Source organism: Chiloscyllium plagiosum, unplaced genomic scaffold (genome assembly GCF_037043375.1).
Source record: "Chiloscyllium plagiosum isolate Xiang-an unplaced genomic scaffold, Cpla_swu_hap1 HiC_scaffold_23, whole genome shotgun sequence".
Taxonomy (NCBI): Eukaryota; Metazoa; Chordata; class Chondrichthyes; order Orectolobiformes; family Hemiscylliidae; genus Chiloscyllium; species Chiloscyllium plagiosum.
The window spans coordinates 11298882-11321104 of record NW_028270161.1 but is presented as its reverse complement, the minus strand read 5'-3'; the positions used below and the strand labels follow the sequence as shown (position 1 = coordinate 11321104).

The window sequence follows — 22223 nt, the reverse complement described above, 5'->3', positions numbered from 1 at the left end:
CTACGTACCAGGTAATTAACTTGCAGTGTGGCTCATTTTAAGAATCCTTCATGTTGGACTTAGGGTTATTAATATGTTTTTCTGGGTATTTTATAAAGGGCAATGTCATAGATTTGCTGTTGAATTGATAATAATCCAGGATAGGGCCTTACATTCTAATAACCTAATTGTATTTCTTAAAGGATTTTAAGCAATCTGTTACAAAATGGGCAGAGTTAACTCTCTATTTCTCCAGACCCTGACATTTTATAGAGTAAGCTGATACATATAAGATTTGCAGAAAGCATATGTAATGCTCTTTATTGTAATTACAGTCACCAAGAGTGTAGTGCTGGAAAAGAACAGCCGGTCAGGCAGCATCCGAGGAGCAGGGGAGTCGACGTTTCGGGCATAAGCCCTTCATTACGGCTCCATTCCTGATGAAGGGCGTATGCTCGAAACATCAATTCACTGCTCCTTGGATGCTGCCTGACCGGCTGTGCTTTTCCAGCACCGCACTCTCGACTCGGATCTCCAGCATTTGCAGTCCTCACTTTCTACTACACTACTGTAATGACAGTCAAAGAAATTCGTTAATGAGCAAAGAATAATTTAGCACAAAGAAAAGGCATACACCTCTTCATATGTCTGGAAACAGGCAGTTTATCAACATGGCAAAACTCTGTTTCAAGTCTTGCCAGCCTCTAGGTTCAGAGAGTTTGCTAATTCTCATTTCCCACATTTACCTGGGCAAATATGTCACTTCCATCAGCGAACTGACATAGGGGATTGTCTCCGACATGTATGGAATAATGTAGCATATGCAAAAATTGTCTATTTTCCTTACCTCCCTAACCTTTCTCATAGCTCTCAAAGTAAACCCATCACAAGATATTTCAATGTGTGCAAAGAACTCAGGCTCATCCCAAAACATTTCCCAAACTACTGTAATGACAGTCAAAGAAATTCGTTAATGAGCAAAGAATAATTTAGCACAAAGAAAAGGCATACACCTCTTCATATGTCTGGAAACAGGCAGTTTATCAACATGGCAAAACTCTGTTTCAAGTCTTGCCAGCCTCTAGGTTCAGAGAGTTTGCTAATTCTCATTTCCCACATTTACCTGGGCAAATATGTCACTTCCATCAGCGAACTGACATAGGGGATTGTCTCCGACATGTATGGAATAATGTAGCATATGCAAAAATTGTCTATTTTCCTTACCTCCCTAACCTTTCTCATAGCTCTCAAAGTAAACCCATCACAAGATATTTCAATGTGTGCAAAGAACTCAGGCTCATCCCAAAACATTTCAATAATGACCCGCCATTACCTTCAGTGATGCACTGAGATCTTTTCACTCCTCTATTCTAACTTTACGGTTGGGCTGCCATTGATAATACCGAGTCGTGAAATTCTGTCTGAAAAATTACTGAGGCACTTTAGCCCCTCACTGTCCACACCATTTGCAGCACAGTGCCACGTAGTGTGTTGGCCAAGCAACTGGTCCATCAACACAAGGGTGAAATGTGTTAGATGAGACCATTGGACTTAAATAAATCAGCAGATAGGAACACATCAAAATGTGAGTTGCAGTGAAGTGAATAATCTCACGAACAAATGGAATAAAAACAACAGTGAAATATAACTAATTTAAGTCCCTCTCACAAATTATATAGCTAATATTTCACAGTCCTTACTGTGCTAGTTTCCTACAACAAACTGCCAAACGGGACACTGGAGAAAGTGCTAAGCAAAACCATTTAAGGATGCTTCAGACAATTCCTTACCAAGTTAATTTCACTTATTCACCATTTTAAAATAAGAATCTCTTTAGGGTCTGTGATCTCAGCCATTTATAGAAAATAATTGGAGGTAATGTTCCTTGGATCCTAACAATGTCACTCCACAGCCCCCTGATAATTGGCATTACGACTCTTACCTTTCTCTATCCCATGAATTAGTGACATGCCTTCCTACACAAGAGCTGCTAACTGGCCACGAGAAAAATCTGAGGTTAATTATTTCTCCTGATAACGGTTATATCTCTGACAGCCACCAGGAGGTGCAAAACAGCAACACAAACTGATTGGTCTTCCAAATTTTCTGAACCTCTTCGGCATTGCTGAGACTTTCCTCGCTAAATTCCGGCTGAGATCAGGAACCCACGGTGTTGGGAATTTTTGCAGGAGCAACATATGTCACACTGCAATCATGTGAATTTGAGATTTATTTTACAAAAATAAAAAAAAACACCATATAAGAAACTGGGAGATTGTGAAAGACAGATTTTAAAGTGTATGTAAATCTTTTGTATCTTAGGAATATCATGTCTAGTGTTTTAGTCTAAAGGCATGATGGGGAAGGACCACAGTGTAACTTCTGCCTGCCAAAGAAGAACAGGGGGCCCACTCAGTAAGTGGGCTCCGCTGAAACCTCAGCTAAATATATGGATGGTAAACATACAGACCTGTATACACGACTGATTCATTCCGATCTCTGTATGTAAAGAAATGCAAGGTGTGCCTCTGAATGGCATCACCAGATCATCAGAATATTTTATGAATAAAGTACATTTTTTGAAATTAAAAACAAACTTGCCCCCACCTTCGAATTTCCACTAACCCTCACTGACTGCAATGTACAGAGGTACCACCTAGCCCAACACAGCCTCAATTTCTGGGGAATCTGTACAAATGAGAAGTGAATTAAATGAATGAATGCAACTTTTCTTGCTCTATGCATCTCAAAACTGCATGCCAACTGCTATAATCTGATGGGAATTATAACCCTTTTAAATTAGTTATCACTGTTTAGTGTCGCTGTGACTAAGAGGCTTTAAAAAAGGGGTTAATTGATTTGAAAATGTGCAACCTTGGTTTTCAACAGGTATTGAGTGCCCACGGTAGCAACTTCTCGATAAATAACAGTGGGCTACTGACTGGGGTCAAAAAACATTTGAATGCACAAACTGAGTTCATCCTTCCTCAACATTGTCAGTGACTGTGAATTCTGAAGAAACCTATTTCTTCTACTCCTTCACTTATCCCACATCTACCTGGCCATGATGGGTTAATAAAGTGAATAGGAATTAGCTGTTGGCTGGCCCAGAGGAAGCCTTACACAAATGAAGGGGCTCTTGGGGGGGACAGTGGTAGTGTCCCCACCTCTGAGACAGGAGGCCTGGCGCCGGTGGTGTGCAATATCATCTTTGAACAGGTCAATTGGAAAATACCTTCACTGAGCAGCTCAGGCTCTTGTGGCACAGTGGTAGTGCCTCTCTCTCTGAGGTGTGGGGGCCCATATTCAAATCCCATCTGCTCCAGAGGTGTACAATATCTTTGGAGAGGTTGATTACAACATGTCTATGATAAACAGAAGACAAAGGAGTGGACAGCAATCTCCCCACAGAGTCAAGGCAAGAAACCCCTTGTGCAAATAATCGCACTTTCAAATGCAGGATTCTTTTTGTTAAAGTTTGTGAACCAAAAATTCTCTCCTCCTGCCAGAAACACTTGTAATCTCCCAAACTTGTCAGGCGATACCATGGGTTTTAATTACCACTTTGCAGTAGCCACACACTGTGCTTTGTGACAAAGGTGCCTATTTCACAGCCCGTTGTATGTCCTTCCCACAGAGCTGGACAATAAAAGTACATAGCACCTACCTACTTACTGTCAGCCTGACCACATCTGAAACTGAGTCATGTGGGACAGAGGAGGAAGAAACTAAAACCCACCGCCTTTTAATATAGACACACACATTTCAACTTCTATGTACACTGACACCAATACAAGGCAGTTTATCAAGTGTCAAAAAGATTAATCCTCAATAAAATTGTTCTTGTGAACACTCAGTTTAAGGCTGATTCATTCCACAACACGCATTTTTGTTTTTTTTTAAGAAAGCAGAATTCAACTGTTTTATTACTTAAGAAAACAAACCTAGAGTTAAACTCATTGACTATCAAAGCAAATGGCTATTGCAATTCGCAACTGAGTAAAATTTTCACAAAAGACAGAAAAAACGTCGCAAAACTAGAATGAAGTTTACAATAGACGTAATTTTTCTTGAAGAAAAATCTCAGCAGTAACCTACCTGGTCTTGGGGGAAGGGGAAGTGGGGAGGTTTTGACTTTCACTAGCGCGAAAAGTCTGTAGCAGTAAACTCCTCTGTGGCGCTCTGTGACTGTGACAAACCCAAGTGATCGTCTTTACTCAGTGCCGCCTCAATCTGCTCCGTTTTTAATGAAGGTTTATGTGGGTTTGCAAACGGTTGCACACGTCAGGTGCACACACCAGAAACCAGCTTGTTCTAGAGAGAGAGAGAAAAAAAGACACAGACACACACTGAGTACATGGAACGTTTTGAATACTGATTAAGCATGCAAACCAATTCAACTTAACTGACTCATCAAAAGGAGCTTGGGTCAACCTTCAAGCATTCTTAAAAGAAACAAACAAACAACACCATTCCCCGGACGAGCAAAGCCAAACAGTTATCTGCATCACAGAGTGCTTTAAAGCAGGCGACAGAACCAGGCGTATTTGTGAGAATTCCAGATGCATGGTGAAATGATTGGAAAGATAGACAGAAACGGTGCATAAATCGGCGATTGTCAAAGTTAGACCTCATGAATACGAGCGACTATTGGAAACAACAGTCATTAAGATAAAACAAAACCTTCCCGATTGACAAGTGTGCAAGAGTGAATCGTGTTTTCAACTTGTGTTTATTGGTTTGGTTGCAATATCTTGTCGATACTCTTTCCTTTCACATAATTATGGGATTCAGGGCAGTAGCAGGGTTTCATCGCATGGTAACAGTCATGAGATTTTTTATTCACTCAGAATTCACAAGAGAATTTTACGGCTCCAACCATGATGAAGGGTTCCGAGTCCAGTATTGAACTACACGAGTTCAGAGCAATTTTTTTTTTCAAACTGTACCACATCTTTGACGGATCTGTTTTTGCAGCAGGCTCACTTCACCAGTCGGAGTCTGAGCTGGCCATTAATTGCAACATCAAATAGGGTACTTTTTTTTTGTTTCTTTTAAAATCAATTAAGGCACTTGCCTGCACGATCCCAAAATGTTTGCATCTTACCAGAGTGGTATACAGAGTTGCTCATGTCCTCAATGTGTTTTTGTACAGCACAACCAGAACATTCAAGAAACATCTAGCACGTTAACAGTATGTGGCACCATTGAACATTAAAGGTAATTTAGTTAAAGATAAACACACGAAGCACTGTTTACACCTGTTTAAGCACCAGCCTGTTTCACCTCTATCCTAGAGAACAGCAAAGATTCACCTATCAGGATTTTTCATAATTGAGGAAACTATAACTTATCTTGTGGTCAATGGTAGCCATTGAAAAATCATTGATCCAAAGTGTAAACTCTCCAGGTTGCTGCATGATCTGCTGAATTTTTTCAGCATTTTCTGTTTTTATTCCTTTCCTCTGTTGGATGTTTACCAGTTCTTCCTTCTTCAACCCATAAACTATTTGCTTATAATGTTTAATTTCTTAATTCAACATATGGAATTGAAAAGGAAACAGTAAGTAGAAGAATATGAGTCTTTACATATAATTGTCTTCAATGTTTTCCAGTTGCCTCTTAAGCACATTACAATGAGCATGTGCTCTGGCTTCCTAGCTCATTTTCTCTCTCCCATTTTATTTAAGACATTCTCTCTAATTTAGCTTTCAAAGTTGGGGTAATGCCCTAATTGACTGAAGGAGGCATAAACCACTTTCTGCATTTCAACACTTGTGGTGATGGATTGGCCACATTGACGCATTAAGCTTTCTGCTTCTTCAACAACCTGTGCTTGTATAACACCCTTTGACATAATAAAGCATTACCAGGCACTTCACAGGAGTGTTATCAGACACCATTTCACATGACAGCATGTAAAATGGTATGCCCAAAGAAATAGATTTTAAAGGAACCATAAGGCTCTTAGATATAGAAGCAGGTATAGGCTTTTCAGGCCATTGTGTCTGCTGCTGTGTTCAGTGAGTTCAGAGCTGAAGACTCATAGTATTTTTTAAAAAATGGAAAGAGGCTTTTCAGTCCATCAGTCATCAAACATCCACCCATTTTGATCCCATTTTCCAGCACTTGGCCCATAGCTATGGAGCATCAAGTGCTCATCTAAATATTTCTTAAATGCCTTGAGGGGGTTCCAGCCTCTACCAACCTTTCAGGAAGTGAGTTCCAGCTACCCGCAAACCTCTGGGTAGAAAATCGTTTTCCTCAAATCTCCTCTAACCCTCCCACTCCTCACCTTCACTCTTTGCACTTACTGTAAAATGGTGCCCCAGGGCTCCCTAAAAAAAACAAAAGAGAGGTCGAGAAATTTGGGGGGAATTCCTGAGCTAAGCACAAAAGAAGCTGTAAATATAGCTTGTCAATGGTTGAGCAATGAAATCAGGAATATGTAGTGGGTCAGAATTGCAGGAGCACAGATATTGAAGGGTTGTCTGACACAAGGAGATTACAGAAGTAGGGAGGGTTGAGATCATGAAGGTGCTTGAACATATGGGTGAGAATTTTAAATCCTCTACACTCTGAGAAGCAGATGACTCCCATAAGACTCAAAGAACTTAATTAAGATGTAATCCGTCTATTAAAACACTAAAACATTAAGGTTTAAGACTGAAGCGCATCCTCTGGGGGTATTTTATGAGCAACCTCCTCCTTCCAACCATATTCCTGAACCCTAGTGTATTGAAGAAAGGTTTTTGTTATGAATGTTATTGGTTTAGCAAGTTGCTGGTCACAATTAACTGAATTCTTTGCAACCTGCTTAGCATGAAGTGTAAGTTTTTAATTCCATTAACATGGAAGTAAACTGTGGCAAAATTTGTCATGTAAATTTTATCTTGCTGATTTACTCTGAATACTTTCAGAAGTCATTCATTTCATTTCAATTCTTCTTGTTCAGAAGAAACATGTTTGGAGGTGGGATGCTCTATTTTTGATGCATTTTATTAATGCTCCTTCATGTTGAAACATTTGAGAATGAAATAAAGTTAAGTGATACATATAAAGATTTCTGGATTAACTGATGACTGTGATTTTTTAGAAAATGGATTTCAAGGTCTTGCAAAACTGATTGCACACATACATTTATATTTTGAGTACTGTAGGTGACATTTTATCTTTGGTGCTTCCACACTTAGCATTCTCTGATCTCTGATGAAACTCCCTTTGCTCAAGTTGTCTATTTTCTGTTTATATTTTGCTAATTTTCTGTTTTTCCCCCCAAGTACCTTGCTCCCGCCCACTTCATGACAGCACTTAAATCTCAGTAAAAGCCAAATACATGCAAAGTTTGAATCTCACTCCCAGGACAGCAGCATACTGAGGGTTATGCAGTGTTTAATTCCATAGTGTCAAACGCTTATGAATTGCAGTTTCTCAGAGATATATTCCTGAAGTGAGCAAAACAAGATGGCTGCAGTGTTATTGATAATGGACTTTATTGGCCTGCATTACCCAGAGGTTTAACAAAGTAAGGGAAAGATGGACAATACAAGAACCATGGTGCAACAAAGCGTGATAGTGGAAAGGTACAATTGTTTGGTGGAGAGATACAGATGAAAACTGATCTCATTTTTTAGGATAATGTTACTGGTGGGAGTGCCAATTCTGTTGGATGCATTCCCGGAAGTTTCATTACATAACTCCCTGCCTCCCACTCTCTCACCACCATTAGTCTCCCATTTAGAAAACAGGCAAACTCTTCATGACTCAATTAGAAGATTTTTGACTGTCAAGCAGCCTTTTATTCTCCAACCCCTATAGTTTTGTAACTGATAAACAAAAGTATCCAAAGAAAGTAACAAAAAAACTTTTTAAATGCTCGATGATTTTCCTCTTGTGTTCTGTTAGCAGCAGTGTTATGGAGACTAAACATCTGTTCTGGGACAGTCCAAGGAGGACCGGAAACCTGAATTACTGAGGAGTGGCAGGCAGAGGCAGAGAGCAGTTATACAAAGATGGGGTGATCAAGTAGAGATGAACGGTGAAGACATAACCTTCTGAGCCAGTTAATAATAAATATGCGATCCATTTGAGATATGTGCATGAAATCAAAATCCAAGATGGCGGCAGAATTGTATGCTTCAGATGGAACCTTTCCACTCCGTCCATTTCCTTACTTTGTTCTCTTTCTCTTTTCTTGTTTTTTATCCCTTTTTCTCTTCTTTCTTTCTTCTCCAGGCCACAGAATCCCGGCCTCTGACTCCTTGCCCTGGACTCAGCACAAACCCAGCAAGGGGCTTCCTGACCTGGTGTGATGGTTGTTCGGCCTGGTGTGTTGGTCTCTCGTCCCAGCGTGATGGTCGATCGGCCTGATGTGGTGGTCTCTCGTCCCAGCGTCATGGTCTTTTGGCCTGTTGGGGTGGTCTCTCCTCCCAGCGTGATGGTTGTTTGGCCTGTTGTGGTGGTCTCTCCTCCCAGGGTGATGGTGGTTTGGCCTGGTGTAGTGGTCTCTTGACCCAACGTGATGGTTGTTCAGCCTGGTGTGGTGATCTCTCCTCCCAGTGTGATGGTCGTTCGGCCTGGTGGGGTGGTCTCTTGACCCAGCATGATGGTTGTTCAGCCTGGTGGGGTGGTCTCTTGACCCAGCATGACGGTTGTTCAGCCTGGTGGGGTGGTCTCTCGTCCCAGTGTGATGGTATTTCGGTCTGGTGGGATGGTCTTTTATCCCAGCGTGATGATCTCCCAGCCAGGCATGTCCTCAGTGCGGACATTGGATCTTGAGGTGATACATCAAAGTATGGTCCCACAGTGGCTCAGCACTTAAGAAAGTCCCCAATGTTTGAACTTTCAGCTTATTTTGTTATCTTTTACTTAAAATTAAGAGATATGTGTATTTTTTAACCTTACGTCTTAGGTTTATGCTGCAATATAATCACCGCGATGTTTAACTTTTAATTTTGTTCTTTTTCTCTACCTTGTTCTTAAGATTCTGTACTGAGGTACTTGTGCCTGATGTGGGGCCTTGTGTAGTGACATTAGACACTTTTCACTGCACTCCTGGACGTGACAGTAAAAATCAAAATCAAAACATTTGAATAACAGGAGAATGCTAGACATTTTGTGTGTGTTAGGGGTGAACTTACTGTTCATGGCAAGTCCCAGGCTCTTGTAAGCTTCGGTGAGTTTGTCAACTATTTGCTTTAGTGTCTTTTCAAAGTTAGCTCACAGTCAGCAAGCTGCAGTTCTGTTGTGAAAGTGGTTTTTCTCTTTCAGCTGGCTGAAGGAAAAGTGTTTACCGTCATGGCTGTACGTTACTACAACATCTGCAGGAACCTGGTATAGCCAGTTACAACATTTCTGAAAGAAAATTTGAAAATTGTGTTGGGGCATTTGCCAGTCAGACAGATTGAAGTCCTCCATCAGCCTGCTCCAAACCCAGTGAATTGAGATTTATGGTGAAATTAGATTAGATTCCCTACAATATGGAAACAGGCCCTTCAGTCCAACAAGTCCACACCAATCCTCCAAAAAGTAACCCACCCAGACCCATTCCGCTCCCCTACATTTACTAATGCACCTATCATTATGGGCAATTTAGTATGGCCAATTCACCTGACCTGCACATCTTTCGATTGTAGAAGGAAATCCACTCAGACATGGGGAAAATGTGCAAACTCCACACAGACAGTCAACCAAGGTGGGAATTGAACTGGGGTCATAGAGTCATAGAGATGTACAGCACGGAAACAGACCCTTCAGTCCAACCCGTCCGTGCTGACCAGATATCCCAACCCAATCTAGTCCCACCTGCCAGCATCTGGCCCATATCCCTCCAAACTCTTCCTATTCAGATACCCATCCAAATGCCTTTTAAATGTTGCAACTGTACCAGTCTCCACCACTTCCTCTGACAGCTTATTCCATACACGTACCACCCTCTGCACGAAAAAGTTGCCCCTTGGGTCTATTTTATATCTTTCCCCTCTCACCCTAAACCTATGCCCTCTAGTTCTGGATTCCCCCACCCCAGGGAAAAGACTTTGTCTATTTATCCTATCCATGCCCCTCAAAATTTTGTAAATCTCTATAAGGTCATCCCTCAGCCCCCGACACTCCAGGGAAAACAGCCCCAGCCTGTTCAACCCCTCCCTATAGCTCAAATCCTCCAAACCTGGCAACATCCTTGTAAATCCTTTCTGAACCCTATCAAGTTTCACAACATCTTTCCGATAGGAAGGAGACCTGAAGTGCATGCAATATTCTAACAGTGGCCTAAGCAATGTCCTGTACAGCCGCAGGCTGCAATCCTGACCACTGAGCCACTGTGAAATATTGGAAAGTATCCCTCATTCCCCATATCTTGGAAGCTATATATCCCAAAAAGCTGATATTGATGAAGACGTATGCCAATGACTTCAATATGATAGCACAGCTATGGTGGTACTTTAGTTTTCAAAAATCATGATATTTTGGTGAACTTCTTAGAAGGTGCCTTCCAAATGCAATCACTCCCATTTAGAAGGACAAGGGCAGCAGATTTGTGGAACTTTGTGGAATTTGTGGAACCACCTTACAAATTCCTCTCCAAATCACACACCATCCTGACTTGGAAATATATCACTGTTCCTTCAGTGTCGTTGGGCCAAACTCCTGGAGCTCCCTCCCTATCGGCATTATGGACATACCTATACCAAATGGAGCACAGCAGATCAACTCACCATCAGCTCATCAAGCTGAACAAGGGATGGGCAGTAAATGATGGTCCAGCCAATGACACCCACACCCCATGAATGAATTTTTTAAAAATGACAGCTAAATTCCAAATATATTTGACAGTAGGTTCTTTAAGTATTGAATTAGGTTATTTTGTATTCCCTGAAATTTTCTGGCTCAATGGTTTGCACTGCTACCTCACAGCATTAGGGACCCGGTTTGATTCTAACCTTAGGCAATAGTCTGTGTGGAATTTGCAAGTTCTGCCTGTGTGGGTTTCCACTGGGTGCCATATCCAAGGATATGCAGGTTAGGTGTATTGGCCATGCCAAATTGCCTGTAGTGTCCAGGGATGTGCAGGTTAGGTGTATTGGCCATGCCAAATTGCCTGTAGTGTCCAGGGATGTGCAGGTTAGGTGTATTGGCCATGCCAAATTGCCTGTAGCATCCAGGGATGTGCAGGGTAGGTGTATTGGCTATGCTAAATTGCCTGTAGTGTCCAGGGATGTGCAGATCAGGTGTATTGGCTATGCTAAATTGCCTGTAGTGCCCAGAGATGTGCAGGTTAGGTGTATTGATCATGCCAAATTGCCTGTAGTGCCCAGGGAAGTGCAGGTTAGGTGTATTGGCCATGCCAAATTGCCTGTAGCGTCCAGGGATGTGCAGGGTAGGTGTATTGGCTATGCTAAATTGCCTGTAGTGTCCAGGGATGTGCAGGTTAGGTGTATTGGCTATGCTAAATTGCCTGTAGTGTCCAGGGATGTGCAGGTTAGGTGTATTGGCTATGCTAAATTGCCTGTAGCGTCCAGGGATGTGCAGGTTAGGTGTATTGGCTATGCTAAATTGCCTGTAGCGTCCAAAGATGTGCAGGTTAGGTTGATTAGGCATGGGAAGCATAGAGTTAGGGTGTAGATGTGGGTGAGGTACTCTTCAAAGGATTGGTGTGGACTTTAAGAGTTGAATGGCCTGCTTCCACACTACAAATTGCTATTTTGTTATTGTTTGCTGAAGTGACAGCAGTCATAGGTGGAAAATCCAACTGACGATTGAAGAAAACCTGACTGATATTTCTCAGTCAATGAGTGTTAACAGATATCAGCGCTCGCAAATTGAAAATCTCCTGTAGGTATCAGGATCCAACATGACTGAACATCATATAGTGTTGTCTCACAACTCTGGGGCCTGTTGAGTGTTACACAACATCATGAAGAGTAGAGATAAAAAAGACTGATGGTGAGATACATATATATATATATAAAAGGAAGTGCTGGGAATGTCGCCAATTCACGAATGAAAGAAAGGGAGTCAGGTTCACATTTCGTGTGGAATAATTCATCAGAGCTCGACAGTTCTTCAACATCACTCTGTCAGATCCTGGCTGACCTGCAGAACATCTCATCGCATGATGTAGCTCCTTTCTTTTAAACGATTATTTGCCTGATGGCAAATTCTGCTCCTCTCACTGCCAGGTTGTTTGACAATGTTATATCTGTGGACTTGAATGTTCCCCGACCCCATTTGCAGCTCAACTGACCACCCTGACGCAAATTCCCTTTCCCTCCTTCACCACATGTAGTGCTAACCTGACAACAGAGACGACACATCAGCTATATCGCCGGCCAAAGTTTCATTACCATTGGCTGCTCTTGCAGTGAGGGCGGTCTAGTGTTCCTGTAGCAATGTTCACTGGTAGGTGATAAAAACAGAGAAAATGGGTGCAGGAGTAGGCCATTCGGCCCTGCACTACCATTCAATACCATCATGGCTGATCATGCAATCTCAGTATCCCGTTCCCGCCCTCTCCCCATACCCCTTGATCCCTTTAGTTGCAAGAGCTACATCCAGCTTCCTCTTGAATATATCTAACAAACAGGCTCCAGTAGCTTTCTGTGGGAGAGAATTCCAGAGGTTCACAACTCTGTGAGTGAAGAAATTCTTCCTCATCACAGTCCTGAATGGCTTATCCCTTATTCTTAGACTATGACCCCTCATTCTGCACTTCCCAACACTGGGAACATCCTTCCCACATCTGGTCTGTCCGGTCCCATCAGGATTTCATATGTTTCTATGAGATCCCCCTCTCATTCTTCTAAGTTCGTGCGAATACAAGCTCAGCTGACCCAGTCTTTCCTCATATGTCAGTCCTGCCATCCCAGGAATCAGTCTGGTGAACCTTCACTTGACCCCCTCAATAGAAAACATGTCCTTCCTCAGATTAGGAGACCAAAATTCCACCCAATACTCAAGGTGTGGCCTCACCAAGGCCTGTATGACTGCAGCGAGGCATCCATATATTCCTGTCCCAGCCTACGTCTTAAAACAGCAGAATGATCTAAAATCCCCTTTAAAATTACATTTGACCTTCTAAAAGCAGGTCAGGTTATTTTTCCAAGAGCAAGCAATGTAATCGTGAGCTCAGTCTACCAGGCAGAGAAAGAGCTCCATGGATTAATCTCATTCATTTAGTTAAGCATGTTTTCAATTCAGGTTGATATGGAATGAATACAAGCCCGCTGTCTTTAACCACAGGAGACGTGACACCTAATTAATTGCTTCAGTAGTAGCTGGTAAGTACACAAACTACTTTCATGACTATTGTCTAATCTAGCTATTGTTGTCAATGGAGAACAGGAACCAGTGAAGTCATCTCATGGGTAACTTTGGATTCGCTGTCCTTTTCACTGAATAGGTCTCTCCATCCTAAACTACGTGAATGGAATTGCATTGTAAGTACGTCGCTTCTATTTTGAACTCCATATTGACCATATACAAATATCAAGCAATTCCTCACAAGTTCTGGAATCTGAAGCAGATGAGCAAATGCTAAAAGGATGCAGAAGTCAGTCAACATCACTGGAATGTTTGAGCTTTGGTGTAAAGCCTTCTTGAACATCATCTTCCCTTTGGAGCACTGACACAGATTGGGAAATTGTAGGACAGTGATTATAATGCAGTGACAAGGTAAGTCAGAAATTGTCAAACCAGAGGCAAACTGACCCAGGAAACAATCTTCAAAGAGGCTGGTGTGATGCTAAATTGTGATAAATCTTTCTCTGCTTTTAGTATTATGAAGCAGTGAAAGTGAAGGATTCACATTAGCAACACAGGGTGGCACGGCGGCTCAGTGGTTAGCACAGCTGTCTCACAGCACCAGGAACCTCCCTGTGGTTTCCTCCCACAGTCTAAGATATGTAGGTTAGGTGGATTAGCCGTAGGAAATGCAGGGATAGGGTAGGGGTTGGGTCTGGACGGGATGCTCTTCGGAGGGTCGGTGTGGACTTGAAGGGTCGAATGGCCTGCTTCCGTATTACAGGGGTTTTATAAAAAAGCAACACATTTCCACTTGCTTTTGCCCGAGTGTAACACTCCCAGATCAGGGCAGTGCGGCAGCAGCGACAGTAAAACTTCATCTAACAAGGCACATCAGTCTCAATCTCAATCTCAGGAGGGAGAATTCTGTCTTGCAACAAAACTATTCCCGTTTTTCCTGTTTCTTCCATCCCAGATCAACCTCATGACTCCACTCAATCACCTTTGTTCATGCGACCAGCTCAAATTAAGTAAGGATTGGTTTGAGTATAGAAAACTGAATTTAGTATCCACAGGGGTCATAGTAACAGTAGTGATGGTGCATCCATTTTACTCATTATACGTTACCCTGCACATTGTATGGCTTTGCCAGGTATGAACTGCCCATTTTGCAGCTTGTTTTAATCATGTGCTCATTGGTACTGTTCCTGTGCACTCATTTATTTTAGCAAATGGGACTAGATTTATTTAGGATATCTGGTCGGCATGGATGAGTTGGACCGAAGGGTCTGTTCGACTCTGTACATCTCTATGACTCCATAACCTGTCCAAATGCATTATTGTACACCTCAGAACCTGGGCATCCCAATGCAAAGGTAGGGATATTACCACTGCGCCACAGGAATATACTTGCTTCTTACTTACCCACTAACTTGTAATCTACTCATTTGTTATATGTTCACCCATTATAAACCCACCCATTATATCATTGCCTGTCACAAGTTATACCTTTAGTCCTCTTGGCCTGTGTGACTTAATACAATGGGTGAAACAAAGGTGCAAACATTATATGGATCGGGGAACATATAAAGAGAGACAAGCTGGAATTCTGTCACTCAGCAGGTATCACAGTGCTGAAATTTTCTCCAGGAATCCTTCACTGAAGTAACAAATTAAAACACCGATAAATAATAATGTTACAGTTCATTCCAGGAATTAAGTAAGATTTTATGGCTCTGTACATTTCACTAATTCTGCTTTATCATGTAATCATTGCAAATTCATTTCTGCAGCTGTGGAATGGTCTGCATCTTTTTTAGTTAAAGAGTCTTTCAGTTCTCAAAGGAATTCAATTAATTTCAGAACGGTGTACACAGCTGCCAAGTCTGCCCATGTGCTTTCGTATTTCTGTTTTGCAGTGGTGTTTATTGAGGTTGGATTGGACAGTGAAAAGAGCAACATGTGTTGTTGTAAATTCTTGGAATTCCCTCCCTAAGCCTTTGATTGTTCCCTATCTCCTTCTGAAAAATTACCTTGTTGACCAAGCTTTTCATGCTATTCCCTCCTTGTGTAGCATGGTGTTACATTTTGATTGATAATACTGCTGTGAAACGCCCTAGGACGTCGAACTATGTTAAAGGTGCTACATAAATGCAACTTGCTGTTGCTATTGTTTTCAAATTTACAAAAGCCTAGTCTTCTGTTCTGGAAAAGCCAAGTAACTTCTCAGCTTCTTGTACGAATTTGCTCAACTGGAGGGGAGGGTGAGGTGGGTGGTTGCTATGTTGCAGTGTTTGTGCCAAACAGTGGAACTGCTGGTTCAGTTGATGACCGCACAAGTGAAAGTGCCCCAATGACTGATAAAATGGGTATCCTGCCAACTCACAGTCCATGCCAACCCCTGTCAACGTTTACAGCAAGGCAGCTCAGGAAAACAGTGTATAGATCCCTCTGGGAGCAGATCTCCAACTAACAGCAAGCGGTTTATATCTCCATGGGATTCACCAATGCCATAGGCTTTGTACCAGTCAAAGCATTCATGAGTGAGGGTAGACTTCAGCTTAGGGCTTTCACCAGGAGTGGGAGAGTGAAGTGAACTGCAGTATCAATGAATCATTGAATCATAGAATGAGAAAGTGTCGGTGCAGAAAGAGGACGGTCAATGCATCGGGTCTGCACCGAGCCTCTGAACAGCACTTCACCCAGACTCAACAATCCACCTTTTGTCCATAACACTGCTTTTCCCACAGCCACTCCCCCTAACCTGCACATCCCTGGGCACTAGGGGGCAATTTAGCATGGCCAATCCATCCGAACCTGCATATCCCTGGGCAATTTAGCACGGCCAATCCACCCTAACCTGATCATCCCTGGGCACTAGGGGGCAATTTAGCATGGCCAACCCACCTTAACCTGCATATCGATCATAAGAAGTACATGTAATAAGTTTGCAGATGACACCAAAATTGGAGGTGTAGTGGACAGCAAAGAGGGTTACCTCAGATTACAACAGGATCTGGACCAGAAGGGCCAATGGGCTCAGAAGTGGCAGATGGAGTTTAATTCAGATAAATGCAAGGTGCTGCATTTTGGGAAAGCAAATCTTAGCAGGACTTATACACTTAATGGTAAGGTCCTAGAGAGTGTTGCTGAACAAAGAGACCTTGGAGTGCAGGTTCATATCTCCTTGAAAGTGGAGTTGCAGGTAGATAGGATGATGAAGAAGGCATTTGGTATGCTTTCCTTTATTGTTTAGAGTATTGAGTACAGGAGTTGGGAGGTTATGTTGCAGCTGTACAGGACATTGGTTAGGCCACTGTTGGAATATTGCGTGCAATTCTGGGCTCCATCCTATCGGAAAGATGTTGTGAAACTTGAAAGGGTTTAAAAAAGATTTACAAGGATGTTGCCAGGGTTGGAGGATTTGAGCTACAGGGAGAGGCTGAACAGGCTGGAGCTATTTTCTCTGGAGCGTCGGAGGCTGAGGGGTGACCTTATCGAGGTTTACAAAATTATGAGGGGCATGGATAGGATAAATAGACAAAGTCTATTCCCTGGGGTCGGGGAGTCCAGAACTAAAGGGCATAGGTTTAGGGTGAGAGGGAAAAGATATAAAAGAGACCTAAGGGGCAACTTTTTCACGCAGACGGCGGTACATTTATGGAATGAGCTGCCAGAGGATGTGGTGGAGGCTGGTACAATTGCAATATTTAAGAGGCATTTGGATGGGTATATGAATAGGAAGGGTTTGGAGGGATATGAGCCGGGTGCTGGCAGGTGGTAATAGATTGAGTTGGGATATCTGGTCGGCATGGACAGGTTGGACCGAAGGGTCTGTTTCCATGCTGTACATCTCTATGACTCTATCCCTGGGCACTATGGGGCAACTTAGCATGGCCAATCCATCCTAACCTGCACATCTCTGGGCACTGTGGGGCAATTTAGCATGGCCAATCCACCCTAACCTCTACATCCCTGGGCACCATGGGGCAATTTATTATGGCCAATCCACCCTAACCTGCACATCTGTGGACTGGACACAGTGCCTGGGATGTTGGCATTCTGCATGATAGTGTTCAGCTGGGTCAGGGAGCTGCAAAAATACATGTTATATATGAGTGTGGTGAGACCCTGAAACTCTCCAGAGCAATTGACACACTCTCAAATGAGCTGAAAATGTGTTGCTGGAAAAGCGCAGCAGGTCAGGCAGCATTCAAGGAACAGGAGAATCGACGTTTCGGGCATAAGCCCTTCCTGAAGAAGGGCTTATGCCCGAAACGTTGATTCTCCTGTTCCCTGGATGCTGCCTGACCTGCTGCGCTTTTCCAGCAACACATTTTCAGCTCTGATCTCCAGCATCTGCAGACCTCACTTTCTCCTCAAAGATTTACACTCTCAAATGACTCTATGAATGTTTTTAGACAGATGCTTCCTGTCTCCTGGGCATTGCAGCTGCTGGGTGCCTCCAGCTGGTCACCAGGTCAACATCTTTGTCAGTTCATCACTCTTCACGTCTGTTGCATGCTTCAGTCATGTGCTGATTTCTCTAGAATGGCTCTATCTGACCTGATGCTTGTTACTGGAGCCACTGGTGTGGGATGCAGTGCAGTACTGGGACTGGGACTGCACAGTTTATTAGATTAGATTACTTACAGTGTGGAAACAAGCCCTTTGGTCCAACAAGTCCACACCGACCCGCCGAAGCGCAACCCACCCAGACCCATTCCCCTACATTTACCCCTTCACCTAACACTACGGGCAATTTAGCATGGCCAATTCACCTCACCTGCACATTTTTGCACTGTGGGAGGAAACCGGAGCACCCGGAGGGAACCCACGCAGACACGGGGAGAATGTGCAAACTCCACACAGTCAGTCGCCTGAGGCGGGAATTGAACCCGGGTCTCTGGCGCTGTGAGGCAGCAGTGCTAACCACTGTGCCACCGTGCCGCCCAGTTGACCTCCCCTTGGATACTTCTTATAGAACTTTAGAATCATACGGTACAGAAGACCCATCAGGTCTGTGCCATCAAAGCTGCACCACATCTATATTCATCCCACTTTCCAGCAGGAGGTCTGTGGTCTGGCACGAGGCCCGATAGGCTCATTTCTGGTGCTCATCCAAATACTTGTTAAATCTTCAAAAAAAAAACCAGACGTTGCCGGTGAAACTCACTAGGTCTGGCAGTTTCCACAATGTAGAGCCAACACCCTGAATCCAGTACTCCCATCACTTTCCCTGCAACTCCCCACACTTTCCCCCTCAGATCCAACAGCAGCCAGAGAAAGGCAGTGTCCACTGCGGATGAATATTTTATTTGATTATGGAATGTCGGCAACGCTTTCTGAGCCTGCATTGATTGCTCTTGAGCAGATGGTGGTGACCTGTGTTTGTGAACCACAGCAATCCATCCTCTGCAAGAATCAGTGCGGGGATACCTTTTGTTTGTAATATAAATAAATAATTTGGAGAAGAATCTAAGTGGTCTGATTAATATGTTTGTGGACGACAGAAAGGCTGGGGGAGCTGCGGGGGTAATGAGGATTGCCATAGGATGCAGCAGGATATAGATAGGCTAGAGACTTGGGCTGAGAAATGGCAGATGGAGTTTAATCCAGACAAATGCGAGGTGACGCATTTTGGAAGATTCAATGGGAATGGGTGGGTTACTCTTCGGAGGGTCGATGTGGACATGTTGGACCAATTGGCCTGTTTCCACCCTGTAGGAATTCTATGATAATTTGACTACCTACCGTGTAGAAACAGGACCTTCAGCCCAACCAGTCCACACCGACCCTCCAAAGAGTAACCCACCCAGACCCATTTCCCTCTGACTAATACACCTAACACTATGGGCAATTTAGCATGGTCAATTCACCTGACCTGCACATCTTTGGAGTGTGGGAGGAAAGCGGAGCACCCAGAAGTAACTCACGCAGACATGGGGAGAATGTGCAAACTCCACACAGGCAGTCGGCCAAGGCTGGAATCGAACCTGTGACCCTGGTGCTGTGAGGCAGCAGTGCTAACCACTGAGCCACATTACCGCCCCAATGCAGGAGGGAAGTGCAGAATAAATGCCAGAACCCTTAGTAGCTTCAACGTACAGAGTGATCCAGGTGTACAGGTCCATAGATCCATGAAATACGCAACACTAGTGGATTAGATAGTCAAGACGGCATATGACATGCTTGTCTTCATTGGTCAAGGCATAGAGTACAAAAATTGGCAAGTCATGTTGCAGCTGTAGAGGACGTTAGTTTGGCTACATTTGGAATATTGTGTCAGGACTGGTCACCACACTACCAGAAGGATGTGGAGACTTTGCAGAGGGTACAGAAATGGTTTATTAGGATGTTGCTGAATATGGAGAAAGTGAGGACGGCAGATGCTGGAGTTCAGAGTCGAGGGTATAGCGCTGGAAAGGCACAGCAGGTCAGGCAGCATCCGAGGAGCAGGAGAATCGATTTTCTGGGCATAAGCCCTTCATCAGGAATGAGGCTTGTTGGTCGGGGCTGAGAGATAGATGGGAGGGGTGTGGGATGGGGGGGAGGTTGTTGAGAAAGTGATAAGTGGATGAAGGTGAGGGCGAAGGTGGTAGGTCGGGGGGGGAGTGATGGATGGGTCTGGAGGGCAGTGCCGAGTTGGAGGCTTGGGACTGGGATAATGTTGGGGGAGGGGTATAGACAGTTTTAGCTGTGAGGAGAGATTGGACCAACTTGATTTGTTTCCATTGAATATCGAAGGATGAGGAGTGACCTCATAGAAGTTTACAAAATTATGAGAGGGATAGATAGGATAGATATTTGGAGTTTATTTCCCAGGGTAGAAATGTCAATTCCTTGGGACATTGGTTTAAGGTGAAAGAGGGAAAATTCAAAGGGATTAGAATTAGGCTTTATTGTCACATGTACTCATGTTCACAGATAGAGGAATGCAACAAAAAGTGTAAAATGTCACCATTTCTGGCACCATCTCAGTCACAAAGGTGCCTAGGTACAAAATCCAAGGTATAAAAAAGAAAAATAAAGAAATAAAGTGAAATGTTTGGCATGACAGTGCTTCGAAAGCAGAGAAAGGGAGAGAAAAAGATAAAGGCAGATGGAGCAGAAAGGTCCACACTGTCCCTCACCTTGAGGGAAGGAGTCTGCACTGTCCCTCACATCGAGGGAGGGAGTCCGCACTGTCCCTCATCTCGAAGGAGGGAGTCCACACTGTCCCTCACATCGAGGGAGGGAGTCCGCACTGTCCCTCACCTCGAGGGAGGGAGTCTGCACTGTCCCTCACCTCGAGGGAGGGAGCCCGCACTGTCCCTCATCTTGAAGGAGGGAGCCCGCACTGTCCCTCACCTCGAGGGAGGGAGCCCGCACTGTCCCTCACCTCGAGGGAGGGAGCCCGCACTGTCCCTCACCTCGAGGGAGGGAGTCCGCACTGTCCCTCACAGTGAAGGAGGGAGCCCACACTGTCCCTCACCTCGAGGTAGGGAGCCCGCACTGTCCCTCATCTCGAGAGAGGGAGCTCGCACTGTCCCTCACCTCGAGGGAGGGAGTCCGCACTGTCCCTCATCTCGAAGGAGGGAGCCCGCACTGTCCCTCACCTCGAGGGAGGGAGTCCGCACTGTCCCTCACATCGAAGGAGGGAGCCCACACTGTCCCTCATCTCGAAGGAGGGAGCCCACACTGTCCCTCACCTCGAAGGAGGGAGCCCACACTGTCCCTCACCTCGAGGGAGGGAGTCCGCACTGTCCCTCACAGTGAAGGAGGGAGTCCACACTGTCCCTCACCTCAAGGTAGGGAGCCCGCACTGTCCCTCATCTCGAGAGAGAGAGCCCGCACTGTCCCTCACCTCGAGGGAGGGAGCCCGCACTGTCCCTCATCTCGAAGGAGGGAGCCCGCACTGTCCCTCACCTCGAGGGAGGGAGTCTGCACTGTCCCTCACATCGAAGGAGGGAGCCCACACTGTCCCTCATCTCGAAGGAGGGAGCCCGCACTGTCCCTCACCTCGAGGGAGGGGGCCCGCACTGTCCCTCACCTCGAGGGAGGGAGTCCGCACTGTCCCTCACCTCGAGGGAGGGAGTCCGCACTGTCCCTCACAGTGAAGGAGGGAGCCCGCACTGTCCCTCACCTCGAGGTAGGGAGCCCGCACTGTCCCTCACCTCGAGAGAGGGAGCCCGCACTGTCCCTCACCTCGAAGGAGGGAGTCCACACTGTCCCTCACCTCGAGGGAGGGAGCCCGCACTGTCCCTCACCTCAAGGGAGGGAGTCCACACTGTCCCTCACATCGAGGGAGGGAGCCCGCACTGTCGCTCACCTCGTGGGAGGGAGCCCGCACTGTCCCTCATCTCGAAGGAGGGAGCCCGCACTGTCCCTCACCTCGAGGGAGGGAGCCCGCACTGTCCCTCACATCGAAGGAGGGAGCCCGCACTGTCCCTCACCTCGAGGGAGGGAGTCCACACTGTCCCTCACCTCGAGGGAGGGAGCCCGCACTGTCCCTCACCTCGAAGGAGGGAGTCCACACTGTCCCTCATCTCGAAGGAAGGAGTCCACACTGTCCCTCACCTCGAGGGAGGGAGTCCACACTGTCCCTCACCTCGAGGGAGGGAGCCTGCACTATACCTCACCTCGAAGGAGGGAGTCCACACTGTCCCTCACATCGAGGGAGAGAGTCCGCACTATCCGTCACCTCAAAGGAGGGAGTCCACACTGTCCCTCACCTCGAGGGAGGGAGCCCGCACTGTCCCTCACCTCGAAGGAGGGAGCCCGCACTGTCCCTCACCTCGAGGGAGGGAGCCCGCACTGTCCCTCACCTCGAGGGAGGGAGTCCACACTGTCCTTCATCTCGAAGGAAGGAGTCCACACTGTCCCTCACCTCGAGGGAGGGAGTCCACACTGTCCCTCACCTCGAGGGAGGGAGCCCGCACTATACCTCACCTCGAAGGAGGGAGTCCACACTGTCCCTCACATCGAGGGAGGGAGCCCGCACTGTCCCTCACCTCAAGGGTGGT

At 45.1% G+C, this 22223-nt stretch overlaps 1 protein-coding gene across 3 annotated transcripts in view; it reads right to left on the bottom strand.

Moving 5' to 3' along the window:
- The window catches only part of celf2 (cugbp, Elav-like family member 2), a 1014614-nt gene extending 1010210 nt beyond the window's left edge, over positions 1 to 4404 (bottom strand). For all 3 annotated transcript variants that reach the window (XM_043714096.2, XM_043714095.2, XM_087999366.1), the window contains exons 1-2: positions 4390 to 4404; positions 4078 to 4293 (exon numbers count right to left, since the gene is read on the bottom strand). The gene's annotated coding sequence lies outside the window, so the exon portion shown is untranslated. The remainder of the gene's footprint in view (positions 1 to 4077; positions 4294 to 4389) is intronic.
- Between the last annotated feature and the right edge of the window lie 17819 nt (positions 4405 to 22223).